The sequence below is a fragment of the Neovison vison genome, chromosome 4 (assembly GCF_020171115.1).
Source record: "Neovison vison isolate M4711 chromosome 4, ASM_NN_V1, whole genome shotgun sequence".
Lineage (NCBI taxonomy): Eukaryota > Metazoa > Chordata > Mammalia > Carnivora > Mustelidae > Neogale > Neogale vison.
The window spans coordinates 64,972,942-64,992,020 of record NC_058094.1 but is presented as its reverse complement, the minus strand read 5'-3'; the positions used below and the strand labels follow the sequence as shown (position 1 = coordinate 64,992,020).

The window sequence follows — 19,079 nt, the reverse complement described above, 5'->3', positions numbered from 1 at the left end:
GTCACGATATCAGGGTCCCGAGATCAAGCCCTACCTCAGGCTCCCTGCTCAGTGGGAAGTCTGCTTCTCACTCTCCCTCTGCTGCTCCCCCTGCTTATGTTCTCTCACTCTCATTCTCTCTCTCTCTCTCAAGTAAATAAATAAAATCTTAAGGAAAAAAAAGAGAAAAGTAAGGTGAATGAACTTTGTGTGTCTGAGAGGGGTCTGCAATATCAAACATAAGCATTGATATGTAAATGGGCACCCCATATGAAACAGATCAAGATTCTAATTAAGTGAGATCAAGAATAACACTGAATCAGGACACAAAGGAGTTCCTGAAAGTCATTCTAAAACTTCTGAATAGGCTCTTCAGTGTGCCCTATGATAATGCTTTGGTAATAGCATCATTGCCATCAAACCCACTTGTATATTTTGGTATGTTTGTTCCATAATGTGGGTTCATTTGTGTTCAACCAATTCTTTTTTATCCCAAGTTTAAAAAAAAAAAAAGGTTTTATTAAGGGGGATTCTGAAACTGAAAGGACATTGTGTTTCTGATCCAAATGGACACTATATACTCTTAACACCCTGATTTGCTCACAAGTAGATAGAGTATCAGCCCCATTATAGAGTAAGCAGGGCCATTTGGTAAACATCCTTACATTAACCAAGGATTGTACATGGTTAGTGTTTAAATTTGTTTCCCTCAAAATAGACATACAGAGGTTTCTTTAGTACTATACTGACATATACCTCTATGTCAACATTATCATCATTCCTAAATGGGTCACAGTGGAAGAACTCAGACTTTGTAAGGTCTGGTTATTCTGTGTGTGGGCCTCTTGTGACGTAGTTTTTGCTCTTCCCCATCCTGCTCCATGCCCCAAGAAGCTAACCTGGAAGTCTGCACTGTCCAGACTCATCTGCCCTCTGTCATTTAGTTAAGTTTGACAAATGCAATGCAGGAGATTGGAGAGTAAGAGGAGGAAGAGGTCAGGGATTTATTCTTGCTGCTCTCTGCCTGGTTCAAGAGCACCTGAGTTCCTTTACAGATGGCCTCAGTGCTGGTCGGGTGGCTTTCCTCCAAGGGTTACAGCCCTTACCATGCTCCAGTAGAGCTCTCCTTTGGGACTTCCTGCTGTCTCCTCAACATCCTCTGTTCGTTCCTTGACAATCAGTCCCTACATCAAACCCTCTTTGATTTCCCCATTGGAATGGCTTCCTGCCTGAAACATATATCTTCCATGTATTATTTTCTTGTATATTATTTTTTTCTCATTAACACAAATATTTACTAACACTATTTATAGACCAAAATAGGTTGAGTGTGAAGTTTGGATAACTTGAAGTCACCATTTGCTTCTGCACAAAGGTATTTTCTTATTTATTGATGAACATTTTTCTTTGCCATCATTTAGTTTTTTGTCCAGATATTGGCCTCTGTCAAATATTTAAAAATTAGCTTAGTTTCTATTAAACAAAACTAAAAGTGATTCTGTGACAGTGACTATATGGTAACCAAATACAGCTGATGTCAAATATCATTTAAAATGTTTCTTGGGATGCCTGGATGGCTCAGTCTGTTAAGCATCTGCCTTTGACCCATGTCATGATCCCAGGGTCCTGGGATCCAGTTCTGCATCAGGCTCCCTGGAGCCTGCTTCTCCCTCTGCCTGCCACTCCCCCTGCTTGTGCTTTCTTTTTCTGACAGATAAAAAAATAAAATCTAAAAAAACACACACACAAAAACAAAACAAAACAAAAAAAAACAACTTAAAAAACCCCACCAAAATTTGATAAACAAAAGACAAACCAACAGAAATGAAACAAAAAAAAAAAAAAAAAGAACCCTGTTTCTTGATCATCTCTGTCAGTTTGTGCTACTTATGACAGAGAGGGCTGGGATTTTATAAATTCCAAGTCTTATCTGAACAGTGTGCATATAAAAGTTGTCTTTTAGTTTAATGAAGGGGTATCCATGAAGCTGTGGACCTCTGCATTCTTGCCCCTGCTTGTCAATAACAGCCATCCTTCCAACTGTCCTCTTTTAGGCGACCACAGGTTTTAGGAGCTGGCAAGCATCCACGAATAGGTTGTGCAAGTTTACTGTGAGGCACTGGTATACCCCCAGGAGAAGGGGAAGTGGGTCTCTTCAAGCCACTTCTCACTGTGGTTGTTCCTGCAGATCTGGTTGAAGTAGGGCTATTGATACTGTTGGGAAGATTTGCTGGGACTGTGTACTCTGAGCCATGGGAGGGCCCAGCTGGGTAGGTGGTTGGTATGAGGTGTTGTTTCTTTGGTACCGGGAGAACGAGAGCCATGGTTTCTTTTGGTACCTGGAAAACTAGAGCCATGGTTGCTAAATGCCTTTACTGGTTGCTGGAAAGCCAAAGGGGAAGATACTGCAGGGAAGCAGAATTTGCCTGGAGAGGTATGGCTGAAGCCTGAGGTTGCGTAAGAGGTATTTCTCCATTTGACACTTGAGAATTTAAGTCACTTCTGCTGCTTTTCACTGAGTCAACTTGCATGTTCGATGTTTGGGACTCTCATTCATTACTTAATATAATTCCCACAATGCCCCTGTTAGAAGTATCACTCTGAAGACCACCAAAACAGAATCACACTTACCACAAAGTTGTAACTTAGAAGTAAATCTACATTTGACCAACTCTGAGCCTTTCTCCCTCCATTTCATACAGTTTCCTTCTAGAAGGTTTGTTAATACGTACTTAGCAGATCATCCGTAAATATGCTATTATTATTCCCATTTTGCAAATGGAAACCAAGAATCAAAACCATTTACTCGCTCCACCTCACAAACATACTTGACTATTCACATTATGGTGATTTTACTCTGCCACTGTCTTTATCACAATGTCTTAACTATTGCAGTAAATTTTTGTCCAGAGAGATAAAAGTTAAAAATAACTTCAATGTTCCTTTCAGGAACTTCCTGAAAAAATCCATTTTTAATGAAGATAAGACTGTTTGGCTTTTCAATAGATAGCATCAAATAATTCTTTGCTTTCTGATTTTTCCATACCTTTAGCTCAAAGCCCTCATTTTGCTGAACCCACAAATACTAAAGCATTCTGCTGTGATCTATATCCCATCCTAATTAAAAGCCACCCCTTGCCTTGAAAGACTTGCCTTAAACCAAATACCAAAACTTCATATTACAACTTTGCTCTCTTCCTTCCAAGAGGCTACTAATTCATGGCCAAAGCAGTGTTCTCCCTTACTGAGGTAAGCAATAAATTCAGATGTACATTTTCAACAGGTTATTTTGATGGAATTTTCGAGGATCCAGCATTTGGCAACACTAACACTTTAGGGACTTAAATAATCACCCAAGTTCAGCTAGATAGGAAGACATGGAGCTGAGATTCAAACTGAGGCCTTCTGACCCTGGAGCCCTCCCATAAATAGCACACATTTTTGCCTCTAATAAGTTATATTATTAAAAGAAAATGTAACAAATCACTTAGCATAAATGTTACTAATTGGTCACTAGAGTGTTTAACACAGTCCCTGATGGCTTTGTATAAAAGCACTATCTTTTCAGGTATTCAGAAAAAAAATTATTAAAAATTAGTCTTTTTCTTTTATCATCTCCCAAAGCTTAACTTTTTAAGAATTTTGTTACTTAGATTCACAAATATATCAAGGTAATTAGCAAAAATAATAGTATTTCTTTATATATCAACTTGTCATATGAAAATGTTGAGCTGTGTTTTATCACTACTTAAAAGTAAAAATGGACTTGCCTTTACATGGCATTATGCATCAAAGTACTGATTTCTGAATTGTCTTCACTGTGCAGCACTGATTATTTTATCATCTGAATGAAATAGAGCAGAATTTTACTTGTTCTAAAAAAGTAGTTATTATAATAAAAGTAGGCATTTCAATAAAATAGCATATGATTTTACTCTTGAGATACCAAAGGCAATAACTCAGAGAGACTTGAGTAAGAATTATCATTTTTAGATTACATATTTGAAGGCAATTATGAAAATAGGAACCAATGAATAAACCAAAGGAGTCAAGAAAATTCCTAGAAAATTCTGGAAATAGATTATCTCCCTCTTATTTATTTTATTTTTCTGGTGACCTATGTCCTTTAGGAACTCTCAAATAAATTTGATGCAAACAGATGTTAATGTTTAATGTCATTTTAGTCTGATGATATGGGGAGCAACTCACTAAGGCTTCCACTGAGGGGACTCTCAGGATTAACAGACTCTCTACCCTCTCTCTGTGAATTATACTGGCTGATTCCCACAGCAAACTGACCCTCAGCACTGCCATACTAGTCCCCATTCTATCCTTGTACCTGTGCTCCCATCAGCTGAGTTGTATGCTTCCCTAGACTAATTGTGTTTGATCTGAAACCTTGTCATTGTAATACTATAACAACTACATGTTAATACTTGACAACTACATACTACCCAAGATGACAGGTTGTTAAAGAAAAATGTTGCTGCTGTGAAAACTAAATTAAATACTTCAGAAAGCAAATTGATTTTTAAAATGAGATTAAATCAAATAATTATAAAGAATTAGGGAAAAAAAACTTTTAAGGCCTAGAAAAATTTTGCTTTTAGCTTTAAGATCTTTTTCTCACTTGAAACACACTAGGAAATGTAGATGAATTACGTAGATGTATATGAAAATGTAGATGAATTATGAGTATAGTTTTGTGAAAAAGACTATCTGGAACACCAGTCACCAGATTCATTAATAAAAAAAATTTTAAAAAAAGGCTTTGGGTCTATTATAAAAGGAAGGTAGGTAAGTAAATATGTATTTATATGTTTGATGTAAAATTCAAAGTTCCAGTTTAATATGTATCTATTTTATGACTGTCTAATATGACTGACATTTCTTGATTAACCAATTGTGATGGTTAATTTTACATGTCAATTTGACTAGGCAATGATGTGCTCAGATATCTGGTCAAACACTATTCTGACTTTGTGAGGGTGTTTTTGGATGAGATTAATATCTGATTAGGTAAACTGAGTAAAGAGACTTCCCTTCCTAATGTGGGTGGACCTTATCAAATTAGTTGAAGGCCTAAACAGAACAAAATTCTGACTCTCCCATGAGTAAGAAGAAATTCCTCCTGCCTACTTGAGCTGGAATATCAGTTTTTTCCAAGCTTCGCACTCAAACTAAAACATCAAACTTCATTGTGTCTCAAGACTACCAGCTTTCAGACTAGAACTTACACCATCAGCTCTCCTGGACGCACATTGGAACTGTACCATAGACTCTTCTGGGTCTCCATCTTGTTGACTACAGATCTGGTGACTTGTACTTGAACATTTAAAGGTGATGGCAAAAAGAGGAAGAGCAAACAAGGAAGACTGAGGACCAGATAAGGAAGTAAAAGAAAACCAGGAGAATGTGGGATCATTCAGCCCCTAAAAGGAGAATTTCAAGGAGTAACCAATTGTATTAAAGGCCAAAATATCAAGGAATATGAGGTCAAGGCAATCCCCAATGTATATAGCAATGTAGTACAGTTTGTTGTGACCTTTATGGAAGTAATTTCACTGAAATGATAGGAATGAAGTCAGATTATAAGGTCTGCAGAGAAAATTATATCTTTAGTTAATGAGGTCTATCAGACACAAGTGGTTACATCTGTCCATTTTATAACACCATTGAAAAGATAGCAAAAAAAGTTTTTTCTAAAGAGTGATAAACCCAGAAAAATAATGATGAAATTCCAACAAGCTTTTGAAAGATGAGAAATGGATGGACTGTGGTTATGATATAGCAATCTAGAAAAGGTAAATTGAAAGGATGAGAGGCAAGCAGACAAGGAACAAGATGATTCATGTCTCAGAACCCTGGAAGAACTTGGTAACTTTAAGTCTTAGGGATCTCTGAAAAATCAGTTGGCAATTTGTTTATGAAACAGCTTTTCACATCTTCACCAGTTTTTAGCCAATTGGTACCCTGTCCTCATACTACAGAAGACTGGAACTTTCCTATCTAGGAATGTTGAAATCTTTCCCCTAACAATATGGAAGTTCTCCCAGCTTCACTTGTACATAACCAGGTAGGAAAATAGAGAATCACTGTCAGGGAAAAATCTGCCAGTGGTGAAAAAAAAAAAAACCAGAGAAATGCTGATATTTGTGTGCCCTTCAATGAAAAATTCAGCTTATTGTTAAGTGATGTTCACCAGTGACTGATTCTGTTCATGCAAATAGAACTCTGAACATGAAATACAAGAAAAAAAAAAAAGCAAACAAACTATTAAAAAAAAAAAATAGAGGGGTGCCTGGGTGGCTCAGTGGGTTAAGTCGCTGCCTTCAGCTCAGGTCATGGTCTCAGGGTCCTGGGATCGAGTCCCACGTCGGGCTCTCTGCTCAGCAGGGAGCCTGCTTCCCTCTCTCTCTCTGCCTGCTTCTCCATCTATTTGTGATTTCTCTCTGTCAAATAAATACATAAAATCTTTAAAAAAAAGAAGAAAGAAAAAAAATAGAAAATGTAGGGGCACGTGGGTGGATCAGTTGCATCTGTCTTCAGCTCAGGTCATGATCCCAGGGTCCTGGGATCAAGAGCCCTCTGCTGCTTCCCCTGCTTGTGCTCTCTGTCAAATAAATAAATAAAATCTTTAAAATAAAATAAATAAAATAGAAAATGCAAGGAGGATCAAGAAACTTCAAAAGATATTTTAATAGGATCTTCACAGAAGTACAAGATGATACTGCATCCACAAAACAAAAATAGAATGTTATTAAAAGGAATTACTAAGCCTAAGAATGGGCTTTGGATACCAAAAATATATGAGAACTAGAAGAATCAATAGGATGTGTGAAAGGTTAAGTCAGGAAAATCTTTCTGAAAATGGATAAAAAGGAAATGGACAATAGATGAAAATTAAAACAAATTTAAAGATCTGTGTAGGAGGTCCAATATTTGAATGATATGAGTTCCAGAAAGAAATACAGAGGAAAGTGTGAACATGCCTTAAATCAAAGAAATTTCTAGAACTGAGGGACACAGTTTTCCAGATTAAAATGACTCACTGGGGGTGCCTAGGTGACTCAGTCAGTTACACATCTGACTCTTGATTTCAGCTCAAGTCATAATCTCAGGGTTGTGAGATTGAGCCCACATTAGGCTCTGCGCTGGCCATCAAGTCTGCTTGAAATTCTCTCTCTTCCTGTCCCTCTGGCCCTCCCTTCCTCTCTCCACCACCCCCCCCCCAAAAAAAGAAAAGGAAAGGTTAAAAAAAAGACCCATTGAATTTGCAGCCATATGAATAAAGAAAGGCAAATAAGAACCAAAAAGTATCTTAAAATTTTGAGAAAGAAAAAAAATCAGGTCCTATACAAAAGATAGATTCTGAATGTCATTCATAGGAATTCTGAGCAGCATCAAGAAGACTTGTGATTTAAGGAAGAGCACATCCAATATAGAATTTCTGGATGACAGGGAAATCCCTTCATGGAGGCCATATAGTAAGGAAAGAAAGGATGTGGAATGTGTCAGGAGTCTTTGTGTGTGTGTGTCTGTGTGTCTGTGTGTGTGTCTGTGTGTGTGTCTGTGTGTGTGTGTGTGTGTCTGTGTGTGTGAGGAGTCTTGATTGCTGTGAAACCTGAGGTAAGCAGGATTAAAAGGCATGAAGAACTCATGACCGGCAATAGAATGGGCAATCAGCCTGGTCCTGATATAGCCCTTTGTATGGCGGGGCCTTGGCCAGCTGCTGTTTGTTCCTGTATGTCTACTGAGGCAGACAGAGGGGGACTCTGTGCTAATGAAAGTGTAAGCTCCAGCTATTCAGTGGAAATTATCCCCACCGGGAAATACAATCCTCTCTCAAGTCTTATTTTTGAAAGCTTTCTAATATGTGATTGCCAATGCCACCAAGAATTTCTTAAGGTGGAAAAATTCCCTCATAGGAACTACCTATTCCACAACTGCCTTTAGTCTCCATAATTACAGGTTACATGAATATTATACCTTATATGACATGGGATTTTCAAGCAATTGGTTGTTTTCCTTTGTGACAAAGGCACACTTTTGAAGTCCTAGTGGAATTTATGTATTGGGCTTATTTTCTTAACAATTGGCATCAGTATGCCATTTGGGGAGGAAACTACCTTTGAGGAAATGACTTGATTAGCCACTGGGCAGAAGGCGGGGCCCCGTGGCATGTGGTGTTCAGCAAAATGAAAGCCACAAAAGAGTCTGGTCAAATTGCTCTTAGGAGAATTATAGAGGAATTTCTTTTGTTTCTGAGAGCGAGAGGTGGGGAAGATAGGGAAGCAAAGAAGGGAGGGAGGAGAGCAAAGAGTAGAAAGAGGAAATTGTGATATGTGCTGCTGAATAGGAAGTAAAACAGCCAGTGGAAAAATTAAGGTGCCTGAAGGATTTTCTATGAAGACATATATTGAAGACTCAACATAAACTATCTGCATTTCTACACTAAAGACATTCCTTGGCTTGCTCATGCCATACTGTCTTAAAGCGAACACTCACAAATGGACGGACCAATTGGCTTGATGATAGAGATGATTTTTATGCCCCAGTCAACCTGATGTTAGAGACAGCAGATCCAGAAACAGACTTGACCTCCAGGAATGGGAAGACTTTGGATTTCCACACTGTGCAAAATGAGAGTTCAAGTCTAGACCTCTTTAGCTCTCAAGAGTAGAAGACTCCCACTGATACGTAGATTATATTCCTAGTAATGCCTCACTAACATGACAAAGTCTTAAATGTGACTTTCTTCTTTATAATGGCTGATTTCTTCTCATGTTATTTTGACCTAATGCATATTCAGTACAAGCCACAGCTTGGTTTTCACTTAGTTACTTTCAGAAAACCCTGTGTGAAGTTAATTACATCTCATGAACAGTATGGTTGTATGTGTGTGTGTGTGTGTGTGTGTGTGTGTGTGTCCCATGCTTTAAAAAAGGAGGCCAGTTTCTTATTAAATAAGGTTTTTGTGAAAAATCATTTCATTATTCACAGTTGTCCATTGTTTCCCTTATTTTGTGATGTTTAGTATTACTTTAAAAACCCTGTTATTTTGTTGCACATATGTGCCAGATTTGTTCCACTGTCTGTTCCTTTCCCCCTCTCTGCATAGATGGATAGAATTTTTTTCCCCCTTACCTGTCCATTACCCAGTTTCTCGTCTTTGTAGCAAGAAATTTTGCCTCTTGGCATCTTGCCCTCATTAACAGAAGCAAAAGAAGAGCTTAATAGATCTTGCATTTCCTTTTCCTACTTGCTGTTCACTGTCATTTTTTTCTAACCAGATTAATTTTCTTTTTGCTGACCCTCACAGATTAATTTAAAAGGCTCCTCTGTGTTAGTTCAAAGATTTTTCATAGTTAACATTGCTCCCCTGTGCTTCTTATTAAATTGGTCTCCGTAATGAAACTCATCTCTGTTATAATTAGCTGATTTTTAAAGCTAGCAGAGGTATTGTTTTATTTTCCTTTATCTCCAGTATCAGGACACGTTCTTTTAACAAGTTGATACTTACTGCACTTACCAGAACATCTAACCCACAATTTATTTGGAAGATACCTTTTTGAAAGTTAAACACACTGAATCCATTCCTAGAGTGTGATGTCAAGCATAATTTATAACCTGCTATTTCAAGGTTTAGTTCATTTGTAAATCAGGACACAAAAATCCTATCAGACCATTACCAGGTTATGTTGTTAAATAGTTAATTATTAGAATATGTGCATCATGAGGGTAATCGATGAGAAAGGATCAGGAAAAAATGCTACTTTTCTAGTTCTTGCATTGTCAACAATATCCTTACTGTTTTCCTTAAAAAAAATTGGAGCCACCAAAAGAAATACCCTCATTTTCCGACATGACCAGTAGAATTGCCAGCCTCTTCACTCGTCCTCTTCTCCTTGTTCTCAGGTGCGTTTCTTTCTTCAAGGTGTTTCCAGGTGTAACTGATATTCCATCCTGTCTCACTTTCTAAAAAAAATCTGCTCTACTGAGCAGATCCTCATCCTACATTTTCTGGTTTGACCTATCCCATCAGCATTTAAATATGTCCTAACCTTTCCTATCTTAAAAATTTTTTTCAATTCTGCACTCTATTCCCACAACCATTTTAGCAGGTTTTTTCTCCTTTTTACAGCAAAACTTATCAAAAACGTTCTCTATGTTCACTGCCTCTGCTTTATCACATCCCCTTTGTCCCTCCACACTTTCCATCTGGCTTCCATTCCCCATGATTCCAACCAAAATGACTCTAAAATCTCCAGAGACATTTTCTATTAAGATAAACTCACGGTCTGCTGCTTTCCTTCCACCTGGCTTCTCCTTATTTGACACAGATTACCATGTTTTCTTCTGTATAACATGACACCTGGGGCTTCCATCACTACCCACTCTGATTTTCTACTTCTCTGGACATTACTTCTCAGCCTCCTTCTCTGGGTTTTTTTTTTTTTCTTCTTCTTCTTCTTTTTTTAATTTAAACTAGTCATGGCAGCTGCCCAGGGCTTGGTCCAATTACTTCCTCTCTTTTTAAAAAATTTTTTAAAGATCTTTATTTATTTGAGAGAGAAAGAGAGTGCACACAAGTGGGGGAGGGACAGGGAGGGACAGAGGAGCAGGCTCTCTACTAAGCAGGGAGCCCGATGTTGGGCTCAATCCCAGGACCCTGAGATCATGACCTGAGCTGAAGTCTAACACTCAACCCATTAAGCCACCCAGGCACCCCACTTCTTCCTCTCCTAATCCTACACTCTTCCTCATGCATTCATATATTGGCAAAGGTTTTGCTTCCCATCTTTTCTCAAAAGATTAATTTAAATGCCAGTGAATAAGAGTAAGATTCTGGTGATTGCTATTTCTGGAAAGCCTGTCTCTTTCAAGTCAGGGAAACATTCACAGGAATGGGTATGTGCAGTAGCTGACATTTTGCAATCCCCACATTGACAAATAATCAACATAGGGACTTCTTCAACAGATCCTGAGCTCTTTGGAGAATTTTGATAGATCCATCATTTTGTCCTTCCTCAGGTCTCAGTGTGATAGCACTCAGAGGATCTTCGTTTTTAAAGTTCTTATTTTAGCTTCAAAAGACTATTTCTTACATTGGATTATTGCTAATTTCCTCCCAAGGAGAGCACATTTTTCTAGGCTTTTGATAAAATGACTTATTTTTATGATCAGCATACTTGATAATCATCTTAGTTTTCTCAGACATAATCAAGATTAGCTCTCTGTTGGAAGAACTATTTAAAACATTTACTGTAGAAAAATACCTTAAAACTTTTTTTAGTGCAATGTAATATTTTGTAGCTGAATGGACTAAATGGCATGGTTACTTCAATTAATTCATAAAACCTTACCTAACTGGAAACTTTGTTTAAAATCCTGTGTATTTGAGTATTGAGAAATGCCAGCACGGTGAAAGAGTCCTTCTCTGTGGGTAATATTTGTTGCTGAATCTATCAGACTGAAAGTCCTAGTTTTATGATATGCTAACTATATATCTCATTTGATCCTTGGTGGGCAATTTCTTCAAGGAATATTGACTTCTTCAATTAACCAGTTTAAAATATTTCATTATAACCAGCAATTATGTAGAACAGCAGAAAGGTGTGTACATTGGCTGACTCAGCCACCCATTGCCTATAATATTTACTAGGAGATGATTTAACTTTCCTGATTCTCATTTTATCATCTATAAATTAGTTTAAGAACAGTTTTCAGAACTGTTTTACATTTACAACAAAACAAGGGAAGGTATGGAGATTTCCCATAAACCTCCTCCCCCTACACAAGCCTAGTGTCCCCCATTATTAACACCATTCATCAGAATGGTACATTTTGCCAAGGATGAACCTACACTGACACACCATAATCACCCAAAGCTCATAGTTTACTTTAAGGTTTCTTCCTGGTGTTATACATTCTGTGAATTTGGTAAAGTATATTACATATATAATATGATTACATATATCCATCATTACAATATCATAAAGAGTATTTTTTTGCCCTAAAAACCCTCTGTGCTTTGCCTATTCATTCCCTGTCTCTCTTCCGCCTCTACTCCTGGCAACCATTGATCCTTTTATTATCTCTATTGTTTTGTCTTTTCTAGAACATCATGTAGTTGAAATCAAAGAGTATGCATGAAACCTGTTCAGACTGGCTTCTTTCACTTAGTAATATGCATTTAAAGTTCTTCCATGTTTTTTCATGGCTTGATACCTATTTCTTTTTAGTGCTGAATAATATTTCACTGTTAATATTTCACAGATATATTACTATTTATCCATTCACCTACTGAAGGTCAGCTGGGTTGTTTCCCAGTTTTGCCAACTATGAACAAAGCTGCTAGAATCAGCCATTGTACATTTGTATGTGTGTTTTCAATTCCTTTGGATAAATACCGAGGAATGTGATCACTGAACACAGTAAGAATATGTTTAGTGTTGTGAGATGTTGCCAAACCCTCTACCAAAGTGCAATTCTGCACTCCCAACAGCAATGTAAGAGAGCTCCTGTTACAACATCCCTTTGTCAGCCTTTGGTGTTGTTAGTGTTCTGGATTTTGGCCATTTTAATAAGTATAGAGTGATATCTCATTGTTGTTTTAATTTGCATTTCCCTGATGACATATGATGTGGAGCATCTTTTCATAAACTTATTTGCCATCTGTATATCATCTTTGGTGAAGTGTCTTTTAAGGACTTTGGCCCATATTTTAATTAGGTAGTTTGTCCTTTTCCTCTTGAATTTTAAGTGTTCTTTCCCTACTTTATATAACAATCCTTTATCATATGTGTCTTTTGCAAAAATTTCCTTGCAGTAGGTAACTGTCTTCTAATTCTCTCGAAATTGTCTTTCATAGAGCAGAAGCTTTTGATTTTAATAAAGTCCAGCTTATCAATTATTTCTTTCATGGATTATGTCTTTGCTGCTATATCTAAAAACACATTAAAGTCATTTAGGTTTTCTCCTATGTTGTCTTCTAGAAACTTCATAATTTTTTATTTTATGGTTAGGTCTATGATTTATTTTGAGATAATGTTTGTGAAGGGTATAAAGGCTTGCGTCTAAGTAAATTTCTTTGTATGTGGATGTTCAGTTGTTCCAGCTTCATTTGTTAAAGAAACTTTCTCCATTGTATTGCCTTTGCTCCTTTGTCAAAGACAAGCTGACTTTATATTGGTGTATTTCTGGGATCTTTATTCTCTTCCATTGATGTATTTGATTATTGCTTCACTAATACCAGATTGTCTTGGGCGCCTGGGTGGCTCAGTGGGTTAATACCAGATTGTCTTGATTATCAAAGCTTTAGAGTACCTATTGAAGTTGGGTAGCATCAGTCCTCCAAATATATTTTTATTTCCTTCAATATTTGTGTTGGCTATTCTGGATCTTTTGCCTCTCCTTATAAACTTTAGATTATCAGTTTGTTGATGTCCATAAAGTAACTTGATAGGATTTTGAATGAGATTGCATTGAATCTGCAGATCAAGTTGGGTAGAACAAGCATTTTTTCAATGTTGAGTGTCTCCATTTATGAACATGAAATATCTCTGCATTTATTTAGCTTTTCTTTGATTGCTTTAATCAGAGTTTTATCATTTCCCTATACAGACATTGTACCTATTTAGTTAGTTTGGTACTAAAGTATTTCATTTTCTCAATAGTCAATATACATGGTGTTTTTAATCTCAAATTCTACTTGTTCATTTTTGGTATATAAGAATTCAGTTGAGCTTTGTATATTAACCTGGTATCCTACATCATGGCTTTAATTGTTTATTAGTTCCAGGAAAGTTTCATCAATTCTTTCAGATTTTCAACATATGACAATCATGTCATTTGTGGGCAACAATAGTTTTATGTCTTCCTTCCCAATCTATGTATGTTTTATTTCCTTTTCCTGCCTTATTATTTTAGTAAGAATTTCCAGTCCGAAGTTGAAAAGCAGTGATAAGAAGGGACATCCTTGCTTTGTAGCTGATATTAATTGGAAATCTAATTTCTCACCATTAAGTATAATGTTAGCTATAGGTTTTGTGTAGATAGTCTTTGTCAAGTTGAGAAAGTTCCTCTTTATTCCTAATTTACTGAGAGATTTTCAGGGTTTTTGTTGTTGTTGTTCTTTTTTAATTTTTTTCGGTCACTTAAGCATCTGACTCTTTTTTCTTTAAATTTTATCTTATTTTATTTTATTTTCAGTGTTCCAAAATTCATTGTTCATGCACCACACACAGTGCTCCATGCAATATGTGCTTTCCATAATACCCATCACCAGGCTCACCCAACTCCTCAAACCCCTCCCCTCCAAAACCCTCAGTTTGATTTTCAGAGTCCACAGTCTCTCATGGTTTATCTCACCCCCTGATTTCCCCCAAATCACATCTCCTCTACATTCTCTGGGTTATTCCTTATGGTCCACAAGGAAGTAAAACCATATGACACTTGACTCTCTCTGCTTGACTTATTTCACTCAGCATAATCTCTTCTAGTCCCACCCATGTTGATATAAAAGTTGGGTCTTCATCCTTTCTGATGGAGGCATAATATTCCATTGTATATATGGACCATATCTTCTTTATCCACTCGCTGGTTGAAGGGCTTCTTGGTTCTTTCCAGTTTGGCCACTATGGCCATTGCTGCTATGAACACTGGGGTAGAGATGGCTCTTCTTTTCACTACATCTGTATCTTTGGGGTAAATACACAGTAGTGCAATTGCAGGGTCATAGGGTAGTTCTATGTTTAATTTCCTAAAGAATCTCCACACTGTTTTCCAAAGGGGCTATACCAACTTGCATTCTCACCAACAGTGTAAGAGCACTCCCCTTTCTCCACACCCTCTCCAACACCTGTTTACTGTCTTGTTAATTTTGGCCACTCTAACTGGTGTAAGGTGGTGTATCTCAATGTTGTTTTGATTTGAATCTCCCTGATGGCTAATGATAATGAACATTTTTTCATGTGTCTGTTAGCCATTTGTATGTCTTATTTGGAGAAGTGTCTGTTCATGTCTTCTGCCCATTTTTTTTATATGATTATCTGTTTTGTGTGTGTTGAGTTTGAGGAGTTCTTTATAGATCTTGGATATCAGCCCTTTGTCTGTAGTGTCATTTGCGAATATCTTTTCCCATTCTGTGGGTTGCTTCTTTGTTTTTCTGACTGTTTCCTTTGCTCTGCAGGAGTTTTTGATCTTGATGAAGTCCCAAAAGTTCATTTTCGCTTTTGTTTCCTTTGCCTTTGGAGACATGTCTTGAAAGAAGTTGCTGTGGCCAATGTCGAAGAGATTACTGCCTATGTTCTCCTCTAGGATTCTGAGAGATTCCTGTCTCACATTGAGGTCCTTTATCCTTTTTGAGTTTATCTTTATGTGTGGTACAAGAGAATGGTCGAGTTTCATTCTTCTACACACAGCTGTCCAATTTTCCCAACACCATTTATTGAAGACACTGTCTTTTTCACTGTATATTTTTTCCTGCTTTGTTGAAGATTATTGACTGTATAGTTGAGAGTCCATATCTGGGCTTTCTACTCTATTCCACTGGTCCATGTGTCTGTTTTTGTGCCAATACCATGCTGTCTTGATCAGAGATTTGTAGTAAAGCTTGAAATCAAGCAACGTAATACTCCCAGTTTTGTTTTTCTTTTTCAACATTTCCTTAGCAATTCGGTTCTCTTATGGTTCCATACAAATTTTAGGATTGTTTGTTCCAGCTCTTTGAAAAATGCCAGTGGAATTTTGATCAGGATTGGCATTGAAAGTATAGATGGCTCTCAGCAGTATAGACATTTGAACAGTATTTATTCTTCTGATCCATGAGCATGGAATGCTCTTCCGTCTTTTTTTGTCTTCTTCAGTTCCTTTCAAGAGTGTTCTGTAGTTCTTCCTGGTGAATATGGATGCCAAGATTCTCAAAAAGATCCTAGCTAATAGGATCCATCACTACATTAAAAAGATTATTCACCATGACCAGATGGGATTTATCCATGAGATTCAAGATTGGTTCAACACTTGCAAATCAATCAATGTGATAGAACAAATCAATAAGAACAGAGAGAAGAACAACATGTTCCTCTCAATTGATGCAGAAAAAGCATTCGACAAGGCACAGCATCTGTTCCTGATTAAAATGATTCAAAGTATAGGGATAGAGGGAACATAACTCAACTTCATAAAATCTATCTATGCAAAACCCACAGTGAATATCATCCTCAATGGGGAAAAGCTGATAGCCTTCCCTTTGAGATCAGGAACATGACAAGGATGTCCACTCTCGCCACTGTTATTCAACATAGTACTAGAAGTCCTAGCAACAGCAGACAACAAAAAGAAATAAAAGGTATTCAAATTGGCAGAGAAGAAGTCAAACTCTCTCTCTTCGCAGATGACATGATACTTTATATGGAGAACACAAAAGACTCCACCCCCCAAACCACCAGAACTCATACAGCAATTCAGTAATGTGGCAGGACACAAAATCAGTGCACAGAAATCAGTTGCTTTCTTATACACTAAGAATGAAAATACAGATAGGGAAATGACAGAATTGATTCCATTTACTATAGCACCAAGAACCATAAGATACCTGGGAATAAACCTACCCCAAGAGGTAAAGGATCTGTACTCAAAGAACAACAGAACACTCATTTAAATTATTTTAAAAAATCATGAATGGGTACTGGGTTTTGTCAAATGCTTTTTCTGCATTTTTGATATGATCATGTGATTTTTCTTATTTAGTCCACTGATGTGGATTCCATTAATTAATTTTCAAATATTCAACCAGCCTTCCATATCTAGGATAAATTCCACTTTGTCATGGTATATAATTGTTTTCACATTTTTTTTAGATTTCATTTGCTAATTTTTTTTAGGGATTTGCATATATGTTTATGAGAGCTTAGATATGTAGTTTTCTATTGTACAATTTTGGTATTAAGGTAAGAGGCTGGGGGCGCCTGGGTGGCTCAGTGGGTTAAAGCCTCTGCCTTTGGTTCAAGTCATGATCCCAGGGTCCTGGGATTTAGCCCTGCATCAGGCTCCTGTTTGGCGGGGAGCCTGCTTACCCTCACAACACCCATATGCCGCTATGCCTGCTTGTGATCTCTGTCAAATAAATAAATAAAATCTTAAAAAAAAAAAGGTAAGAGGCTGGCTTCATAGCATGAGTCAGGAAAAATTCCCTCTGCCTCTATCTTCTGAAAGAGATTGTAGAGAATTGGTAAAATTTTTCTTAACTGTTTAGTATAATCCATTAGTGAAACTGTCTGGTCCTGATGGTTTCTGTTTTGGATAAATTGGCTTTAATTATGCTTATGCCATAGGGTTAGTGTAACCATTAGATGAAATGATGTATGGAGAATAACTGGCAGTAATGATAATTATACTCCTAATAATTAAGTCCCAAGTCAGGATCGAAAGTTTCCTCTAGATATCTATGTGTTCCTGAAATGGACATATTTCCAGTTAGACATAATAATAATTAAAATATGGACAAGATTTTGTGACTCTGTATACATATAGTATATAGTTTTATTCCTTAAAATAACCACCTATTTGATGGACTTATCCCTATTTTGGATGAGGAGGTAGATTGTGGGAATTGCTAGATACTTTTTTCATAATTCTCTTCTTAGGTTAGTGCCAGAGGCAGGTGGTGAAATCATAGTCTCTCATTACCTTATAGTGTATTGACAGGGCTAGAACTCTGTAGACTGAAGTTAATTAATCTTAGAGAAAGTGTAATAATATTCAGCATGATGTATTACACATAGTAAAGGATTGTCAAATGAGTCCACCTAGAAATACTACAATGTGAGGCAGAAACCTAATACTACTTTTTAATTTATGATAGTCAAAATAATTAAATATTAAGCCTATTTGCAATACAAACTGAGGGAAAGCTGGAAGATAGAGCATTAAATTATTTTTTTAGAGTTGGTAATAAGTTATTTTAAGATAACCAAGAGTTTGATATTATGTCCCATGTGATGACTGTTTCAACCTAACTTTGCATTTCTGACAACTCAGATGGAGTGTTTTAGAATTTTGATCATTGCAATATGCCAATTTCACATCCTACTCCTATGTTCTTACGTTAGTGTTTTTTTATTATTATTTTTTACTATTTTATTTATTTACTTGAGAGGAAGAGAGAGAGAGAGAGAGAGAGGAGGAATGGGGGAGAGACAGAGAGACTGGAAGAAGCAGACTCCCCCACTGAGCAGGAAGCCCCATGAAGGGCTCGATGCCAGGACCTGGGATAATGACTTGAGCCAAAGGAAGACACTTAACCACCTGAGCCAGCCAGGCGCCCCCCTATTTTAGTGTTTTTAATACCAAGTGTGTAATCAATTTCTTATGTTTTACCCCCAGCAGGTGCACACACACACACACACACACACACACACACACGCTCAGACTTTAATTTCTCATTAACTACTTAAACTTTAAATTTTTTGTTTAGTGCATAGTAAATGAGAACATAACTGAAATTAAAAGCTTTTTTTCACAAATTAATTACACTATTTTTAACTACTATTATAATCTGATGAAAATAACACAAGTAGGAAAATTATTTGGTTCAGTTACTGTAATTTGGAATCACAATTGTATAGTTGTGTTACAGAATATTTTTTTAAAGTGAAATCATGCTTTTCATAGAAATATAAAATGAATATAGGCCAAAGATTTTCTCATTAATTAAAGAGGAAACAAAAAGATGTTACAACTAGTTTAAACATCAAAAAGCAGAGACAGTTAGGGATCAGGAATACTGAGTAACTGCAAATGGATGCAACACAGCCTTCTTCCCACTGCCCCCCCACCCCACCCCTGCCCCTCTCTCATCTGGGAGTGGGGGTATGGGGGTGGGGCTTCCCTCCACTGGACAGAATTTCTTCCTATATTAATCACCACACTCTTATTAGTGTTTTATAATACAGAGTTGTAAAGTACCCTAAAGACAATGAAGGCCAAAGAGTGTCTATGGACTCAATCAGTTAACCCTGAAGATTGTGCTCTGAAGACTTAAACTGTGCATAGTTTTCTGTTGAAGCATGTGTTTTTCCCTACACTTAGAAAATGGT

General features: G+C 37.0%; 1 pseudogene; it reads right to left on the bottom strand.

Annotated features, from left to right (window-relative positions):
* Positions 1-1,783: 1,783 nt before the first annotated feature.
* LOC122905337 lies at positions 1,784-9,180 on the bottom strand (annotated as a pseudogene).
* Between the last annotated feature and the right edge of the window lie 9,899 nt (positions 9,181-19,079).